The 25,421-nt window shown below is 38.5% G+C and overlaps 1 pseudogene; it reads right to left on the bottom strand.

Annotated features, from left to right (window-relative positions):
* LOC112923865 (centromere protein V pseudogene) overlaps positions 1-25,067 on the bottom strand; it is an 80,841-nt pseudogene extending 55,774 nt beyond the window's left edge.
* Positions 25,068-25,421: the final 354 nt, after the last annotated feature.

Raw genomic sequence — 25,421 nt, 5'->3', positions numbered from 1 at the left:
GGCGATACAGATGGACAGCAGGAATTAAGAAGGCACCAACACAAAGCTTCTCTAAGCTCTGAACTAAAACAGAGTGGGCCACAGTTAACAATCATCTGGCTGTGGATCTCCAAATAACTATAGGCCACTCTGGTATTAGCAATAAGGCTGTGTAATGACCCTGTGCAGGAGCTGTATAGTAGAACATTGCTGTCAAGTAGGTGGTCTTGCACCAAAGACTTAAGCTACATGAAAACTACAACATTCATCTGAAAAAAAAAAATTAGGTATACATTTTTAAATAGCCTGATGTTAGCATGGCCTCAAGCTACCTATGTTTATTCAGGAAGAGAAATTTATAGTATTGTTCACCATAGAAGGTAAAAGTATTCATATTATTACTGAAATGACCTCTCCAGTGTTCCATAAGAAATTCATGGTAAAATGTATAACCTCTGTCATTAGAAAGAAATGCCAATGGAATGAACTTGATTTTTAAGTAATAAAGTCTACATTTGGAAAATCAAAACCTTTCTTGACCTGGAACTTTATATTCCAAATTGGCACATGGATTATGAACTAAATGTCAAGATTTTTCTAGCCTCTTTCCCTGACTTGTTTTAATTTCATAAGACAATTTTGGATGCCCTCATGCTGAGTCTCATCATCCATCAGAACATTTAAATTAAAACATCTGACAGACAAACTTGGCTTATGAATTCATTTTCATAATGTTAAAATGCCCAGATCAAGGCTCTGTGTCTGATAAGTGGGCTTTTTTGGAAAAAAATAAGCATATTATAAGCCAGCAGGAGCTATCCGGTTACTTACATTTTTATGCAAGAATTAGATATTAGAAGATTCCTAGGTCCGTGTAATCAACCGCAATTTAAACTTTTTTCTTTTGTAGGACTTATCAGCTTCTAGAAATGGACAATGATGACTTCCAAATGCAATGAAAAATTGCAGGAAAAAAAAGTATTGCATTATAATGTTTCTCTGATATCCTCAAGCTCCTTATCCTAAAGTCTATAACTGAAGTATAAAAGTAACAGGTTTACAAAACATATATTCTCTAGGTGTTTTTCTTCTCTCCTTCAGCAGGGCCTAAAGCTTAGACATCAACAAAGTGTACTTTGTTCACTTCATCTCTAACCTCAGTCAGACTCTCAACCTTGAGCTCCCTTTAGGTGCCAAACCACCACAACTTACCCCATATTCTCTCTCTAGTCTAAGACCCCAGGCTTCCAGAGTGTAGCCACATTCAATGACTAAAGGGCCATGGTAAACAGAAGTACTTCACATATTATTTTTCTGAGTCTAAAAAAATGTACCTCATGCCAGGCTTCCTGAGAATTATTTTCTTAACACCAGAAGATTATTCTAATAGTCACATAAAATAGTACTTGGCACAATAAATGGGCTCAATAGCTTTTTAACCACACTGACCTAATCATAACAATTTTCAGCAGACTGAAAGAGAAGATGTTCTCACACATTTTACACTACAGACACAGAGCTTGATAGTAACAGACTGACAAACCTTGCAAAGAGAAAGGGATACACCCAAAAATTAGGCTGAAAATGTTACTCAACAATTCATTACACAAGCAAATTTGAGCCACCTGATATTCATTATCAATTTTGGGGGTCAGATAACAAATCATAATGATAGCCATAAGGAAGGTCATTTTAAGTACTTACTATGCACTACATATTGTGACCATCATGTTATATATGCTGCCTCTGCACTGGGTTACACCACATGTATCAGTCAGGACATGTTAGTTAATACTATGAAACAAATAGCTCTGAAATATCAGTGCCTTTAAACAGCAAAGATTTATTTCTGGCCCACATTGTTCTGCCAGCAGGGACCAGCTGGAGCTGACTATAACTAATACTATGTCGACACTTGCTTCAAACATCTCCAAGACAGAGGAAAGGTTGTTGCAATTTGTGCATTGGTTTATAAAAGCTTCTGTCTGGAAAACACACACATCACTTCCACTCACATTTTATTGGCCAGGGAAGTTACCGACTTCAAGTGTGTCCAAAAGAAAATCCAGAACATTATTAACAGCCCTAATTATACCACCTTATAAAATACTGGAGCCTCAAGAGACTTTGGAGGTTGTCTTGCAAAATCCTATCATTTTACAGATGTGGAATGCAGTCCTAGAGAGATGAAATTCACACAGCCGTCAATGGTAGTGCCCGAAGAAATAACCTGCATCCTGCTACAAGACTTTTATCCTTAAGAAATCATGCTATTGCAGGAAATTTGACTGAATGTATAGGAATAACTATAGATAAGGCAGCATTTGGTAAAGAAGTTTGTTTTGTGGGTTTATTTATTTCAAAGAGAGTTTTACAATATGTTTTAGTTTTTTCTGTTCTGTCCAGATATTTACTTATAATAGACCCTAAAAAGGTCTTTAAATAAAGTTCTTAAAATGACAACAAAGAATTAATTTAAAGCAACTGGACCACCCAATAGCTAATATAGTAAGATCAAACTACAATGATAGTAAAATGTACTGCACATTTATTATGTGCCAGGCACCACTTTAACATTTAATAGGTACTATTCATTTAATCCTCAGAACGGCCTTTTAAGGTACATACTAATACTTACACCATTTGACTGAGATAACTGAAGAGTTAAATAACTTGTTCAAGGCCACACATCTATTAAGTAGTAGACCTAAGATTTTAAGTTGGACATTCCACCTAGAATCCACACTCTTAATCTCTGCCATTCTAAACCACCACACCATACATGAGGACTTCGTTTATCTGTTAATTTAAGTATGAAATAAATACACACAATAATTTACAGTTAATTTACAGTGTCTAATCTTAATTTCCAGTTCTTTCAGCAACATATGTTAAGGAAATGTCCTTGGCCTATGTAGGGTATTTCATTCTATCCCATTGTACCTTTTAAGTTTCTTGAGGGCAGAGATCAGGCCAACATCCAGCACCATGCCAGGAATGTAATTAATGCTTAATAAATATTTGTGGAGGGAATGAATGAATTCAAGTTCTCCACTGTTTCTGATTTATCATTGTCATTAATAACATCTATACGCGAAAGCCTTTTTATTAAGAAGTTTTTTAAAAATTTAATACACGTTTCAAAATCTTTAGGTTCTTGGTCTGAAATGCTCAGACACAGTCTTTATCAACTGTTAATTTTTGCCAATACACTGAAAATTTGGCTGTAGATTTTGACCCCAAAATAGCTTTTTGGTATCTACTGAACTATACTTGCTTTTTATCTCCTCCATGCTCTTTAGTCATTTGGTACCATGTCCTATAGCCTCCATGTGCACCTTTCTGAAACCCAAGGAGAAAGTTCTCCCTGAGTTCACAAAAAGAAACTCAGATGACTACTACTATATTTATTATACATGAATTCCCCCACTGCCCTCTAGTGTCTTCCAGAATCCAGGCTGAGAGACTGGAAACAGGTCACTGAAATCTGATACTAAACATAAGATTCACAAAATTCACCATTTCATGTAGAAAGGTACACTAGAAATTTCCATCTCCTTAGATGTATTGATCACCAATTATAACAAAATAGGCAGAAGGAGGGAAAGATAGAGGAAAAAAGAGACTAAGATAGACTGTTATATCCTCAACTATCCATATCAGGAGAAGGATCATGCCTTGACTCCTTTTCTGGTTATTATATTAAGTACCTATTTCCTCATGAACTTAGCTTTAATAACTAATAGGAAGCTCTTAAAGAATTGGCAGGGTGGGGGGGAAACTATTAGTTTAGAGAATATTCCTCACACTGTGCTCCCTTGACTTGGTTTTCCTCAAAACACTTATCAACCCTTCATGTTAAATGGGGTCTTTGATCAAATAGACTAGGAAAAAAAGTGCATTTAAATGCTTTTTTTTATAAAGATTTTATTTATTTAGTTATGACAGAGAGAGAGAGAGAGAGAGAGAGAGAGAGGCAGAGGGAGAAGCAGGCTTTGTGCAGGGAGCCCAACATGGGACTCCATCTTGGGTCTTCAGGATCACACCCTGGGCCAAAGGCAGCCCTAAACTGCTGGGCTACTGGGGCTGCCCAAAAAGTGGGTTTAGAACAATTAAATGGTTTTCTTTTTTTTTTTTTTTATTTATGATAGTCACAGAGAGAGAGAGAGAGAGAGAGAGGCAGAGACATAGGCAGAGGGAGAAGCAGGCTCCATGCACCGGGAGCCCGACGTGGGATTCGATCCCGGGTCTCCAGGATCGCGCCCTGGGCCAAAGGCAGGCGCCAAACCGCTGCGCCACCCAGGGATCCCTAAATGGTTTTCTTTGTACAATTTCTCAGATATTTTTCAAAACATACTGCATAAATAGAAATTTATAGGATACCTTAAGTTCACTATATTTTCTCATCCTTTTACACCAATATGGTAAAACAAAGCTATACATTTGAATGTTCATTTATCTATAGGAAATGTGTATTTGTTGAACCATACATGACAAGTAAATTTCTTTCAAACCCAAAGCTGAGGACTTAAATTTCCCCAAAGCCCTATTTGTTGAGAACCCATGTGTCTAACAAACATGCCATTTAACAGTCCTTCTAAGCATATACTGCAATCTCAAACACACACACACACAATCAGTAACTTCATTTATCTTTTTCGGGGAATTGATCATAACATTTTGCATTTCCTTACTCTGCAGGATCCTTCTATGAGTTGGGGTCTCACTTTCTATGTAATTAATGCACCAAGAATGACTAATGAAACCATTTATCAGTTCTACTAGATCCAGCAATGTGCTCAAAATTTGTGATCTCTTCCATTCTTCTTCTTTTCCTCTGATTATTAGAGCCAGAAAAGCGAAATTCAACTACTGTCACTGTCACTTACTCATTGTAAGTTGGACAAATTATTTCATATTTGTTAGTTTTTGTTTCCCTCCTTGTATTATGAATAGTAATATTTCTTTTGAGAGTACTTATGAGATTAAATGAGCGCATTGTTTAGAGAGGACTAGCACAACTCATTAACAGGAAGTATTCCACAGAGGCTACTTCCTAATATTCTGTCATTCTATCCGCTTCATGCCACCTCCTTCTCAATTTATCATCTAATCTCCCTAAATCTTTTAGTAAGAAAATAAAATATTCCAGAGCATACTTTGAATTCTTTCTAAATTCTTTAATCAATTTCTAAATTGTCTATCTAATTGGTACAATGAAGTTCTCTTAAGAAGCAGTAAAATTAGGGGATTCCTGGGTGGCTCAGTGGTTGAGCATCTGCCTTTGGCTCAGGTCATAATCCCAGGGTCCTGGGATTGAGTCCCTGAAGGGAGCCTGCTTCTGACTCTGCCTATATCTCTGCCTCTCTCTGTGCTCTCTCTGTGTCTCTCATGAATAAATAAATAAAATATATTTTTTTTAAAAGAAGCAGTAAAATTAGAAGGAAAAATGAAAGGTACTACCATGCCATGGTGGGATACATTTACCGAGTTCTCTCTGTTCTAATCCTTTCAGCCAAAACTGAAAAGATGCAACATTTTCTTCACTCAAAGTGTTACAGACAAGGCTAATGAAAAAATGTCTAATGTTTGCTGACTTACAGGTTCATATCTTATCTTACTTAAAGAAAAAAAATGTAGGTGAGCTAATATATAGAATTGTTTAATTATATTACATACCTGAAATTAATATGACACTGTATGTTCATTCTATTTGAATAAAAAGAAATTCAGAAAGCAATTTATTCCACATACTTGATTGACAGAGACATTGATCCTGATTGTTGTTCTATTTGGTGTTGGTGAGAATGCAGTAAAAGGTTACTAACATTAAAAAAAGAGAAAGAGAGAAGAAAAATTGTAGGTGATGACTTTCAAATTTCAAGTTAGATATTCTTTGTCACAAAAGTGGAATTTGCTTTTAGTTGTAAAATTTGGAGTTGGTGACATTTCAGAAGACTCTGTTTCATTCTCCATTAGAACATGAATTTCTGGGCAGCCCGGGTGGCTCAGTGGTTTGGCACCGCCTTTGGCCCAGGGCCTGATCCTTGAGTCCCGGGATCGAGTCCTGCATGGGGCTTCCTGCATGGAGCCTTCTTCTCCCTCTGCCTGTGTCTCTGCCTCTCTCTCTGTCTCTCTGTATGTCTCTCATGAGTAAATAAATAAAATCTTTAAAAAAAATGAATTTCTATTTGGAAAGTCTCATTTATTCCTAAGTTGTAATTTTAAACAGAATTATCTCCCTTATCTCTTAAGCAATAGAAAATGTGTTGTTTCTAATGGATGTAGACCATCTATGATGCTTTAAATTGGAATTTTTAACCAAAATACACCTAAGAGAAAAATGATTTTGACTTTGTGATTAGTGGGATGACATGTCTCTTCAGGGTTAGTACCAAATCAGAGGCTCAGTGCTGGGCCCTCCAACCACAGATCGTCACTAAATAGTTATAGGTAGCCAGGTTCCTATTTCTAGGAAGAAAAATACATGTTGTTGGGCTCATGCTTAGTCCCCCATCCCTGACATCACAATCAATTTCTTCATTAATCTATTTATTCTCTTCAAAGGAGCTTTCAATGTTAGTTATTTTTGCTATCTCATCTCCAATTCACTCTTGAACCTGACTCAATCTGGCACTCATACCCACCACCAGATTTAAATAGCTTCTTTAAAAAGATTTATTAATTTATTTGAGATGGGAGAGGGGCAGAGGGAGAGAGGGAGGGAGAAAATCTCAAGAAGACTCTCTGCTGAGTGTAGAGTCAGAGGCAGGGCTTGACTAGCGGTTTGATCTCATGATCCTGAGTTCATGACCTGAGCCGAAATTAAGATTCAGACACTCAACGGACTGAGCGACCCATGTGCCTTGTTCACAAGTTCTTTTTAAGACAATTAAAAGCCTCCATTTGAACAAATCCAATTGTCAGTAATTAAACTGCATCCTTCTCAACACTCTCCAATTCTTTTCCTTGAAACTTGGCTTATTTTGGCCTCTAGAACCTCATTTTCTCCATTTTCTTCCTATTTTACTTCTCCTCTTTGTTAGATCCTTTTCATCTCCCATCCCCGGGGCTCTATCAGAGATATCACTTGCCTGTCTACACTCCCTTTAGAGGTGATATCATTTACTCTCTTAGCTTTAACTTTCCTCTGTAAGCCAGGAATTTCCAAATTTATATCATCAGTTCAGACCTCCCCAAATTCCATACCATACAACTACCTACTCAATATCTTCGTAGTCATTTAATAGGAATCTCAAAAGTAATACATCCAAAAATTATTTCTTCCTATCCCATAGTATATTTCTCACAAAGTCCTCCTTAACTTAGTAAATGTCAACTTTGTCCTTCTGTTGTTCAGACCAAAAGCTTTGGAACCATCCTGGACACCTCTGTTTTTCTCATACCCATATCCAAGCTATTAGCAAATCCTGTCAGCTCTATCTCCAAAGTATATTCAGAATCCAACCACTTCTTACTACCTTGCCCACAACCTCCCTAGTTTAATCCATTATTTCTTTAAAAAAAAGATTAATTAATTTATTTGTTTACTTATTTGTTTGACAGAAAGTGAGTGAGAGAGCACAAGCAGGGGGAGTGACGAAGGGAGAGAGAGAAGCAGGGTCCCTACTGAGCAGGGAACCCAACGTGGGGCTTGACCCCAGGACCCTTGGATTATGACCTGACCAGAAGGCAGACACTTATCTGAGCCCCCCAGGTGCCCTACTCCATTATTTCTTTTCCTGAACTGCTAAGGAGTTTCCTAACCTGGCTCCTTCTCTCTCTCTCACCTCCTTCAGTCTATTTCCCACACAGCATTCCAAATGATCCTTTTAAAACCTAAGTTCTATCATGTCAATCTTCTAATTGAAATCCTCTAGTATCTTCCCATCTCAGAATTAAACTTTGAAGTTTTTATTGAGCTTTATAAGACTCTACATGATTAGGCCCCTCCTTCCTCTCTTTACCCCTTGCTTACTTGCTGTCAAACTGACCTCCTTGCTATTTTCAGAACAAACCAAGTATATTCCCACTATTCCAAATTCTCTGTAACATATTTACCACTTACTAGCGTGAAATTCCCTAAATAGTACCTAGAATATCACCTTATTACTCTCTACCTACTGATACTTTTTTTTTCTTCTTAGCATTTACTACCCCCTGAAAATAGTATGTGTATTTTTATTTGATATCTCTTTTCTCCACTAGAAGTTTATAAGTTCCATAAGACAGTGGGCATTTTTTGTTTTGTTACTGCTATATTCCACTTCCTCAAACAGTACTCAGAATATACAGGGATTTGGTAAATATTTGTTGATTGGTTGAATGAGCTAATTTAATAAAGAAGCATTGGAGAGGCAAGAGAATGAGATTAACATCCATTGAATGGTCAGCTTGTCCTTTGCAATAGGGCACTTTTGATAAGAATTCACATAAGACCCAAATGGGTGATATTAGAAAACCCAAAAACTATTTACCTTCCCTTACACCTTCTTGTCTCCAACCCTTGAATTTTTCTGTTTCTAAGACCCTGGTCATTCAGCCAATCTTTGTCATAACACATGATTCATACAATTCTTTATCTCAAGCTTTTCTTCTGCCAGACCAAGAGGATAGTATGATGTCCTTGGAATTAATCCCACCTAGAGAACTTTCTTTCCTACTGTCCTTCAGGAACACTATTTATCGTGCAGCATCATCTGTAATTAAGATTTGAATCTTTTCCTCAGCATCATAATTGACTCCCCAGGTGGCCATGAATGTAGGTTCACAAAGGTGTAGCAGTAAGGAGGAGTAGGACACTGAGAGTTTGACTAAGTAGGTATACTTAGGTAACTTTTTTGTGCCTTCAGGATCCGCTGGTTTGATATTCAATTTGATGATAGGGTGCTGCTGGGTACCCACAACTTAATGGCTAGGCAGATATGATAGCACCATTTTATGAGAGGCAACGCAGGTCACTCCCTCTCTTGGTCCTATGATATCTACTGAGTTAGTTGCAGATAAGAGCTACTTCTTAATGTGACCACAGTTACTTAAACAAAGGGAATTATTTTGCTTCTTCCCCATAATAGATATTTGTCTTAGAGCTTGACTTGTTTTCACTCAACTTCCCAATCTGCCACAGGCAATTTCTTCATCACAATATCAGCTACTTCATTAGAGTGGCATGACTAATGGACCAGTTTGAGGGCTCTTCTCTTGTTCTGAAAACCTTCAGGTTCACATAACATATGCAGATGTAAAAAGCATTACCTCTAAAGCATACATACACACACACACACACACACACACACAAACACACACACACACACAAATCCAAAGATTTATACCTCTTTCTTAGTTATTCAATTGAATAACAGTTATTCATTGAATAACTGTTTTTCACTTTGAAGGAAAAAAATCCTGATATTTTTCAGAGGTGACAGGATGCTATATTGTCCAGATTTCTATCCTTCTTTCCTGGTAAGATGTCTTGCCAAGGCTTCCAGGGTTTCTTCTACTTCCCTTTCTCCTCATATCATCAGGATGTGAGAAATGTGGTGAACCAGCATGACATTCATTCAGTAGGACAGTGATACAACCACGTTTCGTTTAGACAAATTTGTAGCATAAAGCTGGACAATTGATCAGACCCTGGGGCAAAACAGTAAGAGTGTACTATTTTCCCTACCAGGTAAGAACAAACTGAATCTGATACCTTTTACTTACTGGACACAGATAAAAACTATTCACCAGTTTAATGGCTGCATAACAGATTCAATGGGCTGTAATGATTTTCTCGACTTAGGAGACCTCATCAAGAAAAGCAACTATAATTAAATTCACTACCTGATTAAGTTTATAATAATCTACCATCATTCTCCAAGATACATCTGCCTTCTGCATTAATCTAACTGGGGATGTGATAAGAATCATCAATCTTCATCTTTTAAGCCTTTAGTAGTAAGTAGTGGCACTAACATCTACAATTTCTCCAGAGATACAGGATTGATTATGATTTACTCTTTTGGAAAATAATAGACATTTCAAATGCTTCCTCTTTGCCATTCCTACCACAATGGGGTTCATACCAATTTTTCTCAACTCATAGCAAAATTGTTATTCAGAAAGCATATTTATATTTTCATTTCTTTTTGCTCCATGCTCTCAACTGTATAGATTTAATGCTGCATTTATAACACCTCTGTAAGCAAAGCTTGAGAAGATGTGTCATTTGCCCTTTGAAATACACTCATATTTACATGAAAAAGAAATACCATAAGCTCCAAACAGAACCAATTTCTAATTATTGGTTCTATTATTTCTATTATTATTTCTATTATTTATAATTATAAATTCATTATCTGCTAGAACACATGTAACTTTGCCCATATTAACTCTTCTAAGCCTCAGTTTTCTCATCTATAATAGAGTAACAAGTCTAAAGACTTAAGAGGCAAATTCACTGAGCACAAGAATGTAGAGTAACTACAGGCAGGGCTGTAAAGCACACATTGATCTTTTTGCCTATAATACTCCAACTCTCCAAGCCTTCTGCTTTTCTTTTGGATTTTTCTGGGAAACACACTGTTTATTTTCTCTGCTGAGATTAAATTCCTTCTTATGCATATTCCCTTAACATCATCTCTCTCCTCTTTCTAGTGTTTGTCTCAGTTGTTATTTTATATTCATTTTTGTATTTACTTGAGTATTATCTGTCTATGCCAACATTCTCTGTTCCCTGTGAGAGGAAGCCCTGTCTGCTTTAGCTCATCTTTGTCATCTTTGTACTTAACATAGGGCTTGACTATTACAGGCACTTAAAAATCACAGGGTGCCTGCCTAGCTAAGTTGGTAGACTATGCAACTCTTGATCTCAGAGTCATGAGTTCAAGCCCTATGTTGGACATACAGTTTACTTAAAAAATTAGTTGAATGAATGAATGAATGAATGAATGAATATCACAAAGGAACAACTTATTAACACTTACTATGGGTAATACTCCATGCTTTACGTACATTACACATATAACACCCAAACATCCTTCATATTTCTTTGTTATAAACTTGAGAAAGTGAGATTTAAAGAAGGCTCAGTGCTGAAATTTTTCTATTTTCTTCATTGGTCTGAATATTTTCTCTCTTCCCACAATACCTTGATCACATAAAAATCTCAGGTGCATGATACAATTTGTCTGCAATTTCAACACCTTCAATGCAATATAGCTGATTTGGGAACTCTAGTCTGCATTAGAAACATCTGAATGCTAATTTAAGTACCTCCATCATGCAAAGAGATTCTATTCTGTAGTTCAGGAGAGAAACCCAAGTATATATGTTTTTATAAAATACCTCAGGTGATGCTGGTGCTAATGCAAAGACTATGTATATATCACTTAAGAAATTTTGAAGCCCAGAAGCCCAGAGTTCAGGAAGCAAACAGGTGGTATGGTTGGAATGTTTAGTGATAGAGCACAGAAAACTTCAAAGGAAGGTCTTAGGGAAGAGAGGTTCTTGCTCCCAAGTATATGTATGTCAGAGAACTTCTGTATAATTGAAACAGTGATTTCTGTGAATCTCAGTCTTTTTAGGTTACTTCCCTAAAACTACAGACATTTGTTTTTGTTTTTGAGAAGGAGAGAGAATGCATGCAGGGCTGGGGCAGAGAGAGAGAGAGAGAGAGAGAGAGAGAGAATCTTAAGCAGATTCCATGCCCTGCACAGAGCCTTACAAGGGGCTTGAGATCATGATCTGAGCCAAAATCAAAAGCTGGACACTCAGCTGAGTCACCCAGGCATCCCCTAAAGCATAGACATTTGTTCACAACTCTAAAACAAATAGTAAAAATACGATATTTATTTATTGATTGATTGATTGATTGTGATTGTTGAGGGAATTGTTCTACATCTTACTAGAAAGAGAAAACTGGTATATACTTTCAAGAGGATAATTTGGAATCTCTGAGAATGACAATTGAGATTTTTGTAGATGGACACAAAATGATCCATGCTCTTCTAATCATTCCATATGGTATCTCTGGGCAGTGGACAAAGGAGCCTTATATGCCTCACTGAAGCACATTTCAAATGCTAACATAGGACTTCATGTATAAGAATGGGTACTATCACTCTAAAAGTTAAATGATACACCTTGCCTTTGTCATGGAGATTATCAGATTATTTTTCCTTAAAATGTCTGCCAAGATCTCCATGAAGAACAAATAGAATTTCCCACTTACACATTCAACCCATGCATCCCCTTTATATAATTATTTTGATTCCTCAAATACTGACATTTAGGCAGTACAATCAAAATGAACATATGAAGCTAAAAATAAATTATCAAATCAAAGAAAACTCTAAACTGATGCTACTGATTTCAAGTTTCAGGCAACTCTTCTTTAAAATAATATAGACATTATATTAGAAATAGTATAGATATATAAGAATATGTAAATGTTAAGACTCTGAAATCAGATTGACCCTAGTTCAAATATTTGCTTGGCCATTTACTAGCTATGTGATCAGAGGTCAAGTTTCTGAACTCTTCCAAGACTCAGTCCATTCATCAGTAAAATGGGATATCTACTGCATAGGTTTGATGTGAGAATTAAATGAAAGTATGTACTGAAGAGTGCATTAAAATGGACCTGTAAAGGTAGATATAAAAAGTTATTACTTTGGGGGGGCGCCTAGCTGGCTCAGTCAGTGGAGTGAGTCAACTCTTGATCTCAGGATTATGAGGTCAAGCCCCATGTTGGGGATGGCTGGGTGGCTCAGCGGTTGAGCATCTGCCTTTGGCTCAGGGCTTGACCCTAGAATTCTGGGATTCCGGGATTGAGTCCCACATCGGGCTTTCTGCATGGAGCCTGCTTCTCCCTTTGCCTATGTCTCTGCATCTCGGCATCTCTCTCTGTGTGTCCCTCATGAATAAATAAATAAAATCTTAAAAAAAAAAAAGCCCCATGTTGGGTATGGGTACTTAAAAAAATAATTAATTAATTAATTAAAAAATTAAGTAAAATGTTACTTCTATATTTTTTAAAAAGAAATTATTCCTTTTTATTATTACTGGTCATCACGGAAACTGTATATTGAGCACAATCATAATAGTGATTATTATGAGGGTATGAAACAAGGGACCAGCAGGTCTGTCACAAACCTCAAATTGGTAAGTACTTTAGATTGTGGCCACAGTTGTTTATAAACTCTGACTCTTGCCTTTTGGACTCTGATGGATGCTTTTCTTTCTGAGCCCAGTTATTAAAAAAATAATTAAGAATTTGGGGTTAATGTACCTGTTAAACAAAATGACGAAGGATCCTTTGGTTTCTAGTTTTCAAGTTTCATGCTTGTTTTGATGTCTTTTGGAGGAGTGAAACTATTGTGATGCTCAAATGGTAGCAACACTTTTATCACATGCCCCATTAGTCAGTTCTCTTGATGTGAAAAGCTGAACTTGGTCCACACAGCTGTCATTTAGCATTCTCACCTGTGAAAAGAAAAATTAAAGAAAGATGGAAACTAGCTATTTTTCTGTTTCAAAAATAAAACAAGGCCAGTAGAACTGTCATCAGGTCACTTTTCTCAGAAAAGCATTGGCTGACATCCCAAAGGCAAATTGAATTGTGGAAAACAGCCCCGTTGATTTTTGCTGGACAAAGCAGGATAACTGAGGGCCAAAGCAGGCCATGAGTTGAAAATAGGAAGGAAAATAAAATGTAAATGAGCACTCATGAACTCACATTAATGTTGCCTTTGCTTTATTTGATGAACAAAGAAAAAACTGGGAATTGATTTTACAGTTAAATATTTACCTAAAGGTTGATTAACATAAAAGTATTTAATTTAGAGCACTGAAGTTGAGATGAGGTATGTCTAACTTCCATGGATGTTAACTTTGTACTCAGAATTATGTCCAGATAAATGACCAAAGAAACATTCTGTCAGCCTGAGTTCCAAAATTAAAACATACTCACAAAGCAAGGCCATGTTTCAAGTAACTCAATTTGTATTACTTTGGATCTAAGTGGGAATCATGATTTGACTCACATTCTAATGGAGTACAGGAGAGAAAGAGCAAATATCAGGGCTGAATACAAATACAATCACATTATATCTCATAAAACTTTTTATTTTGGCAAGATAACACTACAATGAATAGTATCATAAAACCTCTATCCTTGGGCTCTTGACTGGCTCAGTTGGTGGAGCATGGGATTCTTGACCTCAAGGTCATGAGTTTTAGCCATAAAGCTTATTTACTTTTAGAAAAATGTTAAAAATAGATAAAAATAACTTTTATCCTCAAGTATAATACTTCAAAGACGGAGAAAGACATTATGTAATTAAATAAATAATGAAATCATTTGTGGGAATAAGAAAGAATAAAGAGTTATTTGCTTTCTTTCTTGTGGTATCTCTTCACTAGCTTTTATTAAATGAAAAACACTTTTGAGTGAAATTCTTAATGGAAAGTGCTTATGTTTATATTGTTCTGAGTAATTTTTTACACTCAGATAGATTCAAGTTACAGAAACATCCTATTAGGACAGGATTTCTTTTAAAGAAAAAGAAAAAAGGAGCTAGAAATTCTAAGCTCAGCTAGATGTTAAAAACTGCAATAAATTGTAACTAGAAAATAAAGAGTAAATTTATATGAGTAACAAAGACAATAATTTTTCCTGAAATTTGACATAGCCCTTCACTGAAGTATTATTTTTGGATTATCAATAAAGGGTACTAAATAAACTAGATTATAATTTAAGTGGATTTTTTTTGTGTGGGAAATTTCACAGATCTAGTTATGAAACATAAAGAGACATATAAATGGAAAAGTTTGTTGAAGATGAGGAAGTATTCATCTTATGACAAAGGGTTTTGGAGCTTCATAAAAATAGTGAATTGAGATAATAGGCAATGGGTAACAAAATATGCCACATTAGCACAAAGAAAATTTTAGCCTGAATGCAATTGAGAAAAACACATACACATAAAGCTCTTGGCCCTTCCCCATTTGCTTAAGAGTAGGACATAAATTTGTCAAGTTGTTCCTCCTCCCTTTTCTACCAGGAAGGACACAATTTAGTCACCAGTGACAACTCTAGACCCTTATCAGCCCAGAGATGCACTACAGGAATCAACATCTCAAACTTTACTTACCAGGCTTTATTGCCCATTAGTTCCCCCACACATTTACCTTCCCACAATCCCCAGCCTCGAAACTCAGTCTCTTTCCTTTGTCCTGTCACTTATCTAAAACTTTATTGTTCTATTAAGATACTGCATAAGTCCAAGTTCTAACCACTCCTTTGAGTTATTCATCCTTGAGAACTCCCATGTATATGTGCAATGCACAATTTTCTATTTGTCTTTCTCTTGTTCATCTTCTGTCAATCTAATTTGCAGGGTCCTACCTGGAGAACCTCAAGAGGGTAGAGGAAAAAGAAACCTTTTCCTCTCCTACATAGAGATTCAGCAAATTGGCAATAGTTCTACAAAAATTATTCCAATAAATATTTTAAATCATGAAGAGATTTAAATTGTAGAAAGAAAAGCAGGTATGATCACTGCATTCATTAAGACAATGAGGCTGGTGAACAACATAAGATGAAGGGGCCATATACTTAGCAGAACACTATGTAAATTATAAGCTCCTGTCTGGGAGATACCAGTGAGCTGTAGTGATGTAGAGGGAGAACACAAAGATGGCATGCGCCAGCCTACATTCCCACAAAGTACATTCATAGTCCCCTAGATATGCCAAGGCTATTGTCCTGCTAAAGCTCCAGGACAACCAATAGGCCTCCCTCACGGAAAGACTAAGGGTGAGTCTCAGTCTGCTGTCCTTACAATGCCCTGGAAGCAGCAACCTACCATGAACTCTCTCTGGTTACTACAGTCCTGTGAGATCGGGGAATGCCGAGTCCCCCCTGGCTACCAGGCCCAGGTCACCAAGGATATTCCTGGGGTGGCAGCAGCAAAGACCAGCACACCAGACATGCATAAAAGCTGCATTCTGGGAAATCCTGGCAGGCTGGAGTGCAGCAGCAAGACAGCATGGAGATAGCACCCACCCTCCAAGGTCTCTGGAAAGGGCTGCAGGTGGCCCTTACATATGTATTTCATGAGAAGCCTCGCCCTCAAGCTGCAGCTGAAATGATGAAGAGCTAATAGGCCTCTTTCACAGAAAGGCTGATGTGCTGGGTCTGTCGCCTGTTGCTGAGCCCTGCGGGTGGTAGCCCGTTTAAGAACCCTTTCCCTGTTGATTAGAATCCTGTAGGATGCCCGAGCATAAGCCCCACTGACCACGGGAGCGGGGTGATGCAGAGGTCGCCCCTCACAGAAGCCCCAAAAACCGTGGCACCTGAGCCTACTCGCTGCCCCCCAGGGGACAGTGGCGCTCGGGAGAAGAGCGGAGGGAGGAGGGCACAGAGATGCCACCCAGGGCCGAGTAAGGCAGACGGAGGGCACAGAGCTGGCACCTGCTGGGAAAGGAACATTTATAGGGGAGTGGGGGAGTGGGGGGGGGGACAGAAAGAAAAACCTAGAGTTCAAAGAAGAAACAACAACAAAATGGCATCTGCCAGCTAAAGCAAGACAGAGAGAGAGGGCACAGAGATGGTATCTGCCAGGAAACAGAAAAGAAAGGAAAAAAGGCAAGAAAGAAAATAAAAAGCCTGGAGTTAAAAAAAAAAAAAAAAATATATATATATATATATATATATATATATATATATATATATAGCATCCTTCAGCTGTAGCAAGAGCCCAAGGGGAGCCCCCCGCCCCCCATCTCCATCCCAGCAGAGGGCCTCGTGCGTGTTCAGGGAGATGCCTACCCCGCAGGCCAACCTTCGCACGCGGCATGCGGCACCCCTAGACTGGCAGCCCCTGCCCAGGGACCTGCACAGGCGGGGTCGGGGGACACGAGCCCTCGAAGAGTTACTTCTCCAGTCTCTGTAGCCAAGTAGATCTTGGAGACATGAGCGCCATCGGTTTTCAGAGCTAGATGGTTTTCAAGATTCCTCTCCCAGGTTGTGGTCTTAAAGCTGGGGGTTCCCCCTGTGGGGTTTGAACCCTTGGCTCCTCTGGGAGAAGCTCTGACTTTCGAGTTCCCACCCTATCACTGCGCGAGGGGTGAGGTCAACTGCCAGGCTGGTGGTGTCCTAGTGTCTCCTACCTCCGTATGTTGGAGGGAGGTCAGTGTAGACCTCCATTTGCCCGGTGCTTAGGAGTCATTAGCGTTTGGGGTTTTGTTTTGTTTTGTCTTTTTTTTTTTTTTCAGAGGCATTTGTTCCAAATGTAGTGTAGCTTTGGTGTATTTGTGGAAGGAGTTGAGTTTACCTCTTAGGCTAACATTTTGAGCAGAACCTAGTTTTGTTGTGTGTGTGACCTATTGTATGTGCACAGTGTATTTTAGAATTTTCATTAAAATACAAGTGTGGTAAGCCATTAAGACCTACTGTCAATGAGGCCCAAGGGTGCAAGAGCACCTGGCTCTGAGGGTTCCAAACAGCGGAGGATCAGTCATTGGCCTTGACAAAATTCAAAGCCAGAGAGACAAGTGGTGGTGAAACAAGAAAGAAAATTATTTCAGTGAGGTCAATATTGGAAAGACAGCTGACTAACGTCTCAAAAAGTCTCTGAAGTGCAGAAAGTACTTCTCTGCTTTGTATAAAGAAGATGTGGGACAAAGGTCAGTGGGTAAGAGCAGGTGGGCAGTAAAGGTCAGGCTGATCATTGTGTTAAAGTCAATCCCATGGGGTCTTATTGGTATTAGGCCAGTCCCTATTGCTTGAGGGAGTAGTTTTGATTCCCAAAAAAGGGATGCTTTGCCTGCAGGGTCTTTTGCCTGAGTTAAAACATAAGCTGAAAAGAACTTAATCAGAAAGTGCAGGGGGGTGGGGTGTCTGGGCAACTCAGTGGGTTAAGCGACTGCCTTCCATCCGGGTTGATCTGGAATCCTGGGATTAATCCTCGGGTGGGACTTCCTGTTCAGTTGGGGGCCTACTTCTCCCTCTTGTTCTGACACCCCCTCCACACACACTCATGCTCTTCCTCTTGCTCCACTCTCTCTCAAATCTTAAAAAAGAAAAAAAAAAAAAAAAAAGAAAGTGCAGATGGAGGCCAAAATGGGGGTAGTTGAAGTCCTCTTTCAGTACCAATATTTATTCCTCTATTAGGAATGTTGTGTAAGGATCTACTGTAGGCCAGGGACTTTCCTACGTATCCAAGTACAGCAGGGAACAAATCTATGAACACTGCAATCTACATAGTAAAGGGGAAAGAGTCAATAAACATATTTTCAAGTAATGACAGATACATGTTTCAAGGGGAAACAAAGCCAGATAATAGAACAGAGAGAGTGATGAGGTGTTGTATTCCATGGGGAGACCAGAGCATTGTTCTCTGAGGAAGTGGCATTTGAAAAGAAAATTGAATACGTTAGAGCGAAACTGAGGGAGAAAAACGGGGAAGAGGCTGTAGCCATGACCCTGGGAGAAAAACCCAGGAGCACTGCAGGTGCATCAGGAGGACATTGTAGTGAGGACAGAGAGGACTTTAAGAGGAGTTTACAGTGTAGCCCAAAACAACGATTATTTTAAACTACCATTCTACTAGTAGCATTTACTTCAGCTTTCTCATTTCACACCAAATGGAAAATTCACAAGGGACAGAGATGGGAAGAATTTTACATGCGAATCACAGAATTTAGAACTAAAAACTCGTCTTCAACATAGTAGAAAAAAAATCAAATCCCTAGGGCTCTAAGGACTGCTGAAAGAGAAAACTGTCAAATTTCCACTTACCCTCAACAAAAAGATACAGTCAGTAGCATCATCATCAAAACACTTAATGAAGAAGAACTGTGTGAAAGATGGAGCCACTTAGGGCGTGTAAATGCCTCTACTAATGGTTATGGTAATTATTTAGTCGAAGAATATCACGTGTAGTTACCTTATAATTTGGGATATAAGCTATATAAAACAAAATACAGGGTAATAGACTTTATGGGGCTAACCACAGTGAATGATGGCAGGGTTCTCAGGATTTTTTGCAATAATTACACATTTTACTCAGAATATTCCTTTATATTTGTCAGGCTCACATATAAACTCCTGAGATGTTGAAATCCTGTATGTCCAAAAAAAATCCCCATGCCATTTTGTCTCTTGCTTAATGTAGTCAATAACTGAGAGCCTCTACTTGCCCACACATAAACAGCTTGGACATCTTCAAGGAATGATGAAAGTGTCATGACAATGTTTCATAAATTGTTCATTACTGGGGTGCCTGGGTTGCTCAGTAGGTTAAGCATCCCACTCTTGATTTTGACTCCAGTCGTGATCTCAGGGTTCTGAGATCTAGCCCAAAGTCAGTCTTCACACTCCATGCAGAGTCCTCTTGTCCCTCTGCCTCCCCCTCTGCCCCTCCCCCAGCTCCTGGGTGTGCGCACTCATATGTGCAAGCGCTCTTTCTCTGTCTCTGTCTCTGTCTCTCTCTCTCTCTCATAAGAAAATAAATTCTTAGTTCATTACCTACGAGGATAGTTGAATGTGTGAAACCCAGTTAGTGCCCAAACAGTGATCAGGATTTTGTTGTAGGTTTTTTTGTTTAATTCTTCAATTTTGGGCCACACACACACACACACACACACACACACACTTGAGATACAGAAGAGGTAGCTAGCAACAAGGCAAACCTTTGAAAAATCATAAAGCAAATACTTCAAAGAAAATATGTTTTCCCTGGAACACTGCACAGTGCTTAGCTGGCATGTTGTCAGCAAACAAAAAGAAATTCAGTGTTAGCATTTATGACAGAGCACACAACATAATAAAGAGGATTTGGTCTGAATAAAGAGATGGTCCTAAAATGCTTCAGACCATCTGCAGCAGCACTTTAGGACCCGAGCAGCCTGGTGGCAGTCTTCTTTTCTATCAACTATTTGTTGCCAGCCCCCGAGATAAGAAACGAGCCCTACTGGTGTTATTAAAATAAGAAAAATAGGAAATCTCATTTAACATTGCCAACAGCTTCAACTCATTCTGAATCTCCCCATATAGCAGCCAATAATCCAATAATGATATTGTTTCCAGTAATATACTTAAATATATCTCACTATAAATAATTGTGTCTTGACACTCCATAAATGTTTTGCACAGTGAAATCTTTTTTAGTTCAAACATCTTCATTTTAATGATATTTCATAAAACTTGACTATTAGGTAAAATAAACCAGTACTGTAAGCAACTGTGCATAACCACATAAAGCACCTATAAGTCATCTTTTTTTTAAACCTAAATTGTCTTCTTATAGCCACTGTCAATGTTGATAAATTAAGCTTCACTTAGTTGTCCTGACTCACCTGGGTCTACCTTGTCCATTATAAACAAAGTTTTCTTCTAGATTGCTTTCTTGGCCTCTTTCTTCTACACTCCCCCAAATACTGACATGTCAGTTTTTGAATTTGGTGTTTTGCATGTTCAAACTGTTATATCAAATAAGCCTAGACTCTTTGATCCCTTCTAATGCTCCCCTGACACAATATCTAAAATATTTTTCCAGTTTTTTCATCTTGATTTCTCAGAGACCTTTTGTGGGAAAATTTTGTCAGTAAAAAATGTGAGTGACATCAACTGTGAACTGTGACATAAACTAGTAACTGACAATTCATGCAATGGGCTATATTTCAGTACAGTTTGCAATGGTAATGGCAATATTTTTATATTTTTATTTTAATGTAATACCAATCATGGAAGAAGAATGTAGAAAACTTAGATGTTAGCTCCATATAAAAAGAGAGAAAAATTTTAGAAGGACACGTGTAATACATAATGAGGAAGGGCTAGGCAGTACTATTAGGAGGAAAATTTACTATACTAAAATCAGGGAGAAATTTAGGATGGGCAATATGTTAAAAGAGATTCTGCACTATGGTAAAAGCAGAATGATTTTATCAACAAAATGACAGAGATGTGATTCACAAAGCAAAAGATGTCTTTGTCAGTAGGGGACCTGTAGTTAAGGTATAGTTTCTGGTAAGAACAATGACTGAGATGATATGGGAAGAAAAAGGTTGTGTATATTAAAGGGAAATCTTCGAGCCCATGAGCTCAAGAACATCTGCCTGTCAATTCTCCCACAAACCTGATCTACCAATCTGAAGTAAATCAAATTTTCATAGTTCCATGATGCCTCCTAGACTGGTCTCCTGCTATAGGTACATGAGGAAATCCTGTAACAAGAAGTGCATCTATATGCGATCATATTTTGCTCTTTTATAGGTAGATCGATCATGTTATTTATTATGCAAATGAAATTTTCTTTTTAAGTTTTCTTTAAGATATTTTATTCATTTGAGAGAGAGAGGGAGTGAGCACACACTAGCAGGGGGAGGGGCAGAAATTAAAAAAAAAGGATTTTATTTATTTATTCAGGAGAGACACAGGCAAAGGGAAAAGTAGGCTCCCTGTGGGGAGCCTGAGGTGGACTTGATTCCAGGACTCCAGGATCATCCCCTGAGCCGAAGGCAGATGCTCAGCTCTGCTTCTGTCATGGTCATAAGAACATGCCCTCGGGAGCTCAATGGTGCCAGGAGAAGGGAGACACGCATCAGACATGTGCTCAGCTCCCCCACACACTGGCAGCTTCCAGTTATCACCTTAGTCAACTCTAGACCTATGCGAATGAGAGTGAAGCTCACTGCTGTCATGCCACTGAATTTGGGATATCTTTGTTATACATCAATAACTAACTGATCCAAGGCTGTATCCTAAGCACAGACTAAGCTCTGAAGCATCTGTCAGCCTTGTGAGCTATATTATTAGCTCTGTTTTGCAAGAAACTAAAGTTTAGAGAAGTTCTGTAATTGAGTATAGTTTCTAGCCAGGCCTGCCTAAGTCTTCCTTCTTTAATCCTATCAATACCTTTCAGTGTTCTAGAAGATTCAGGTTTGATCCTTTTCTTGAACTTTCCTTTACCCTGCTTTTGGATGGATATACTCAGTGGGTAGGACTAGAAGGCTTTCTCTCTTTTGTTTTCTGTTTTTGACCTGAGTAATAATGACACTAACAAGGGCCTGATTGTGAAGCTGGAAAAAGCTAATCTGCAGCTATGCAATTGCTCTAATTTATGTTGCTATTTCTTCTTCCAGAGAAGTATACTACTCTTTCCTTTCAGGTACACATTTTTTTTTTGTTTGAATCCTTCTCAAATTAAAGAGAAAAAGATCTGAAATATGTGCTTGGTGAAAACAACTCACCAACACTGTATGATCTTGATCCTAGTTAATTGCTGATAATTTTAACCTTATCTCTAAATGAGGAATTTATTTATTTATTCATTTTTAAAGATTTTTTATTTTAAGTAATCTTGATATCCAACATAGGGCTCAAACTCACAATCCCGAGACCAAGAGCCCCATGCTCTACCAACTGAGCCAGTCAGGTGCCCTGCTAAATGTGGAATTTAGGGCTTTTTTTTTAAGGGCTTTGTATTCTTTTAAATATACTTGAGGCATTTTCTGCTCTCCTTTCCTTTCTTCCTTATAAAGGAATAACTGGTATTTATTGACTATATCAATAGAAGGAAAATGAAATGAAGTAGGAATTCAGTAAGTAAACAGATATCATCAAGGAGTCTGCAGGGAGATGGGAGACCACATGGAATCCATGGGAATTAGAGGTAGCAGGAGTTAGGAGAGGCAGAGAAAATGCAGATATAAAAGAATAAAATCCGATATTTAATCTCATATAATCTTTTAAAAGTCTGTTGTCTGTTAAAAATGTAACTTTCAATTCAATAAGTATATCTTTTTAGTGCCAAGCGTGCTAAATCCATGTATAATACTGAAGAAATGTAGGACCTTATACTGCAATCAGAGGGGCTTGCAGCAACATTCTCCTTATATGTGATCAGCGTTTTTTTCAAAGGTATATGATAAATATAACCTGTGGATTTTGGAGAGAGCAAATAAGCCACCATTTGGTAAGAGTTTTAGTTGGTAAAACATTTGTGAAGAACAATTGGCAGTATAAATCAGAAGCCTTAAAAATTTGTGTCTTAGAGGCTTATTTAACATTCCTAATTACTAGAAAAAGGCAAGTAAGTGCTCATGAAGACCACAATGAGATACTACCTCACACCCATGAGGATGGCTCTGGTCCTAGTTCACAAGGGCCACTAAAACAAAACACCACAGGCTGGATGGTTAAACAACAGAAATTGATTTCTCACAGTTCTGAAGACCAGAAATTTTTGTCAGGATGATCGCCATTTGGTGCTTTCTTAGGTTGTTCTCCTTTGCTTGCAGATGCTGTTTGTCTGTGTCTTCGCATTGTCCTTTCCTCTATGCACACATGGAAATAGACAAATCTCTGTACTTCCTCCTCTTAAGGACAGCAGTCCTACAGGATTAGAACCCTACCCTCATGACCTGTTATATCCTTAGAGCTCTCTCCTTCAAAATAGTCACATTGGGGGTTAAGTCTTTAACATATGAATCTGTGTGTGTAGGAGTGGGAGTGACATATAATTCAATTCATAATAATCTTATTGTTTACAATAGCCCCTAGTGAGAAATATTTCAAATACCCACCAATACGTCCTTAAATACATCCTTATACATTCATATGATGGAATATGATTTACATGTATATATTAACATGGAACGATGTCATGATATAGTGAGATGAAAAAAGATATATGCATGTACATGCTATAAATGCAATGTGTATAGTGTGATCTCATTTTGTAAATATAGAAAAATGCATCCACAAATACATTTTTAAATTTCTCTCCCTTTCTCTCTACCTATATATGATCATCAGGAAAGATCATAAAGTAAACCTAGGAATAAATTTATTGAATGGTGGGTTATGATTGATTTTTCCTTTTTCCTTTAAAATTAAGTTATTGCTTGAGTATTTGTATCTGAACGTATTTTACTCATATATTCCTTAAGTAACATTTTCATTTTTTAAAAAAATCTATAAAAAATGAAAATACAATTTACAAAGAATTAAATCCTTAAGGCTTAAAAGGTAATCTGAAATAAGGAGGCTAAGGAGTCTATTGGATATTTTCCAGTATCCCTCTTAGGTTAGTACCAAAATCCAGAGGTTATGAATTTTGATTCATATTCTAAGCACTGAGTTTTCTATACATATATCTGTTTCCTACTTTTTTTCATCTAAGGCAATGTTATTCAGAAAATCTTATCCTTCATGCTAAGAAAATGATTGCTCTTGTGATAGATAAGTGGCACAGTCCCGACCCTGTAGTAAACTGGCACTCAGCGGGCTTTCCCCAGCTCCTTGAGGGCCCGGTATGCTATAGAACAGCTCTTTTTGGCGTCCAAGTACAGCTAGAACAGATTGTCTCTCACCCTGTAAGGCCAGCTGACGTTTGATTCACCCCCTGGCAGCCACCCAGTCCTCCTGCGAGCTGGAGCACTTCATTGGCCTCCTAGGCCCCAGGGCCGAAGGAGAAACCTAACAGCAGAGTGGGAGCCAGCTCCAAGGACAGCGCGTGGGCGGAGCGAGGGATGACACCGGGGTGTCCCCAGGATCCTCTCCACAGCAACACCCAGACTGTGGGTGCAGCCCCTCCTCTGGCTGCCTCCTTCCTGGCCGGGGGCCTGCGGCTGAGAAGAAGCCCTTTTCTGCTTAACCTCGAGGGACAGCCTGTGATCTGCCACTAAGGATCTACCTGAATCAACTGTGCTTGAAAATAAGTTTCTCTTGTTCTTGGCTTTGAATAAAGGATCCGCTGGGTACGAAATGTTGGCTTCAAGTATCTTTTCCCTCAGACGTTTTTGGTGATTCCAGTTCTTCTTGTGACATATATCCCTGCTTCTCATTCCCTAGTAAACCTGTTTCTTCTCTCTGGAAGTTTTACCAGGTTTTTCCTCATCCTGAGTGTTCTGAAACGTGTCTTCCGTTTATCCAGTGTCTCTGGATGTCGTTTTTCCTTTGTCCTACTCGGTCCTCGATGAACCCATCCAGTCTGACACTTACTGCAGAGAAACCCCGCTCTGCTGTTCGTGGCATGTTGTCTTCCATCCCTTCTGTCGGTGTCTTCTAGATGGCCTACCTGACCCATACCAGCCCTTCTTCACCTATCCTACATGTTTTAGAAACTTCTTTCACTCTCTGTAGGACTTTATTTCACAACTGCATATTATGCCCTATCGATGTGCTTCCCAAACGTCCCTGTGCATACAGATCACCTGGGAATCTTAGTAAAATGAGGATTCTGATTCCAGGTGGCACCTGAGCGTCTGTATTGCCCAGGGGTTCGTGGAGATGCCAGTGGTGCTGGTCTGCAGCCCGGGCTCTGTACAGCAGGCCCTAGACAACGTGGTAGCATGGCAGGTCCCGAAATGCACCCTGAGACACAGGGACTCCACAGTCAGCCAGTGGGGACCTCCGTCCGCCACTCACCACTCACTGGCCA

Source organism: Vulpes vulpes, chromosome 7 (genome assembly GCF_048418805.1).
Source record: "Vulpes vulpes isolate BD-2025 chromosome 7, VulVul3, whole genome shotgun sequence".
In the NCBI taxonomy this organism is placed as follows: domain Eukaryota; kingdom Metazoa; phylum Chordata; class Mammalia; order Carnivora; family Canidae; genus Vulpes; species Vulpes vulpes.
This window is presented reverse-complemented; position numbering and strand designations above follow the sequence as displayed.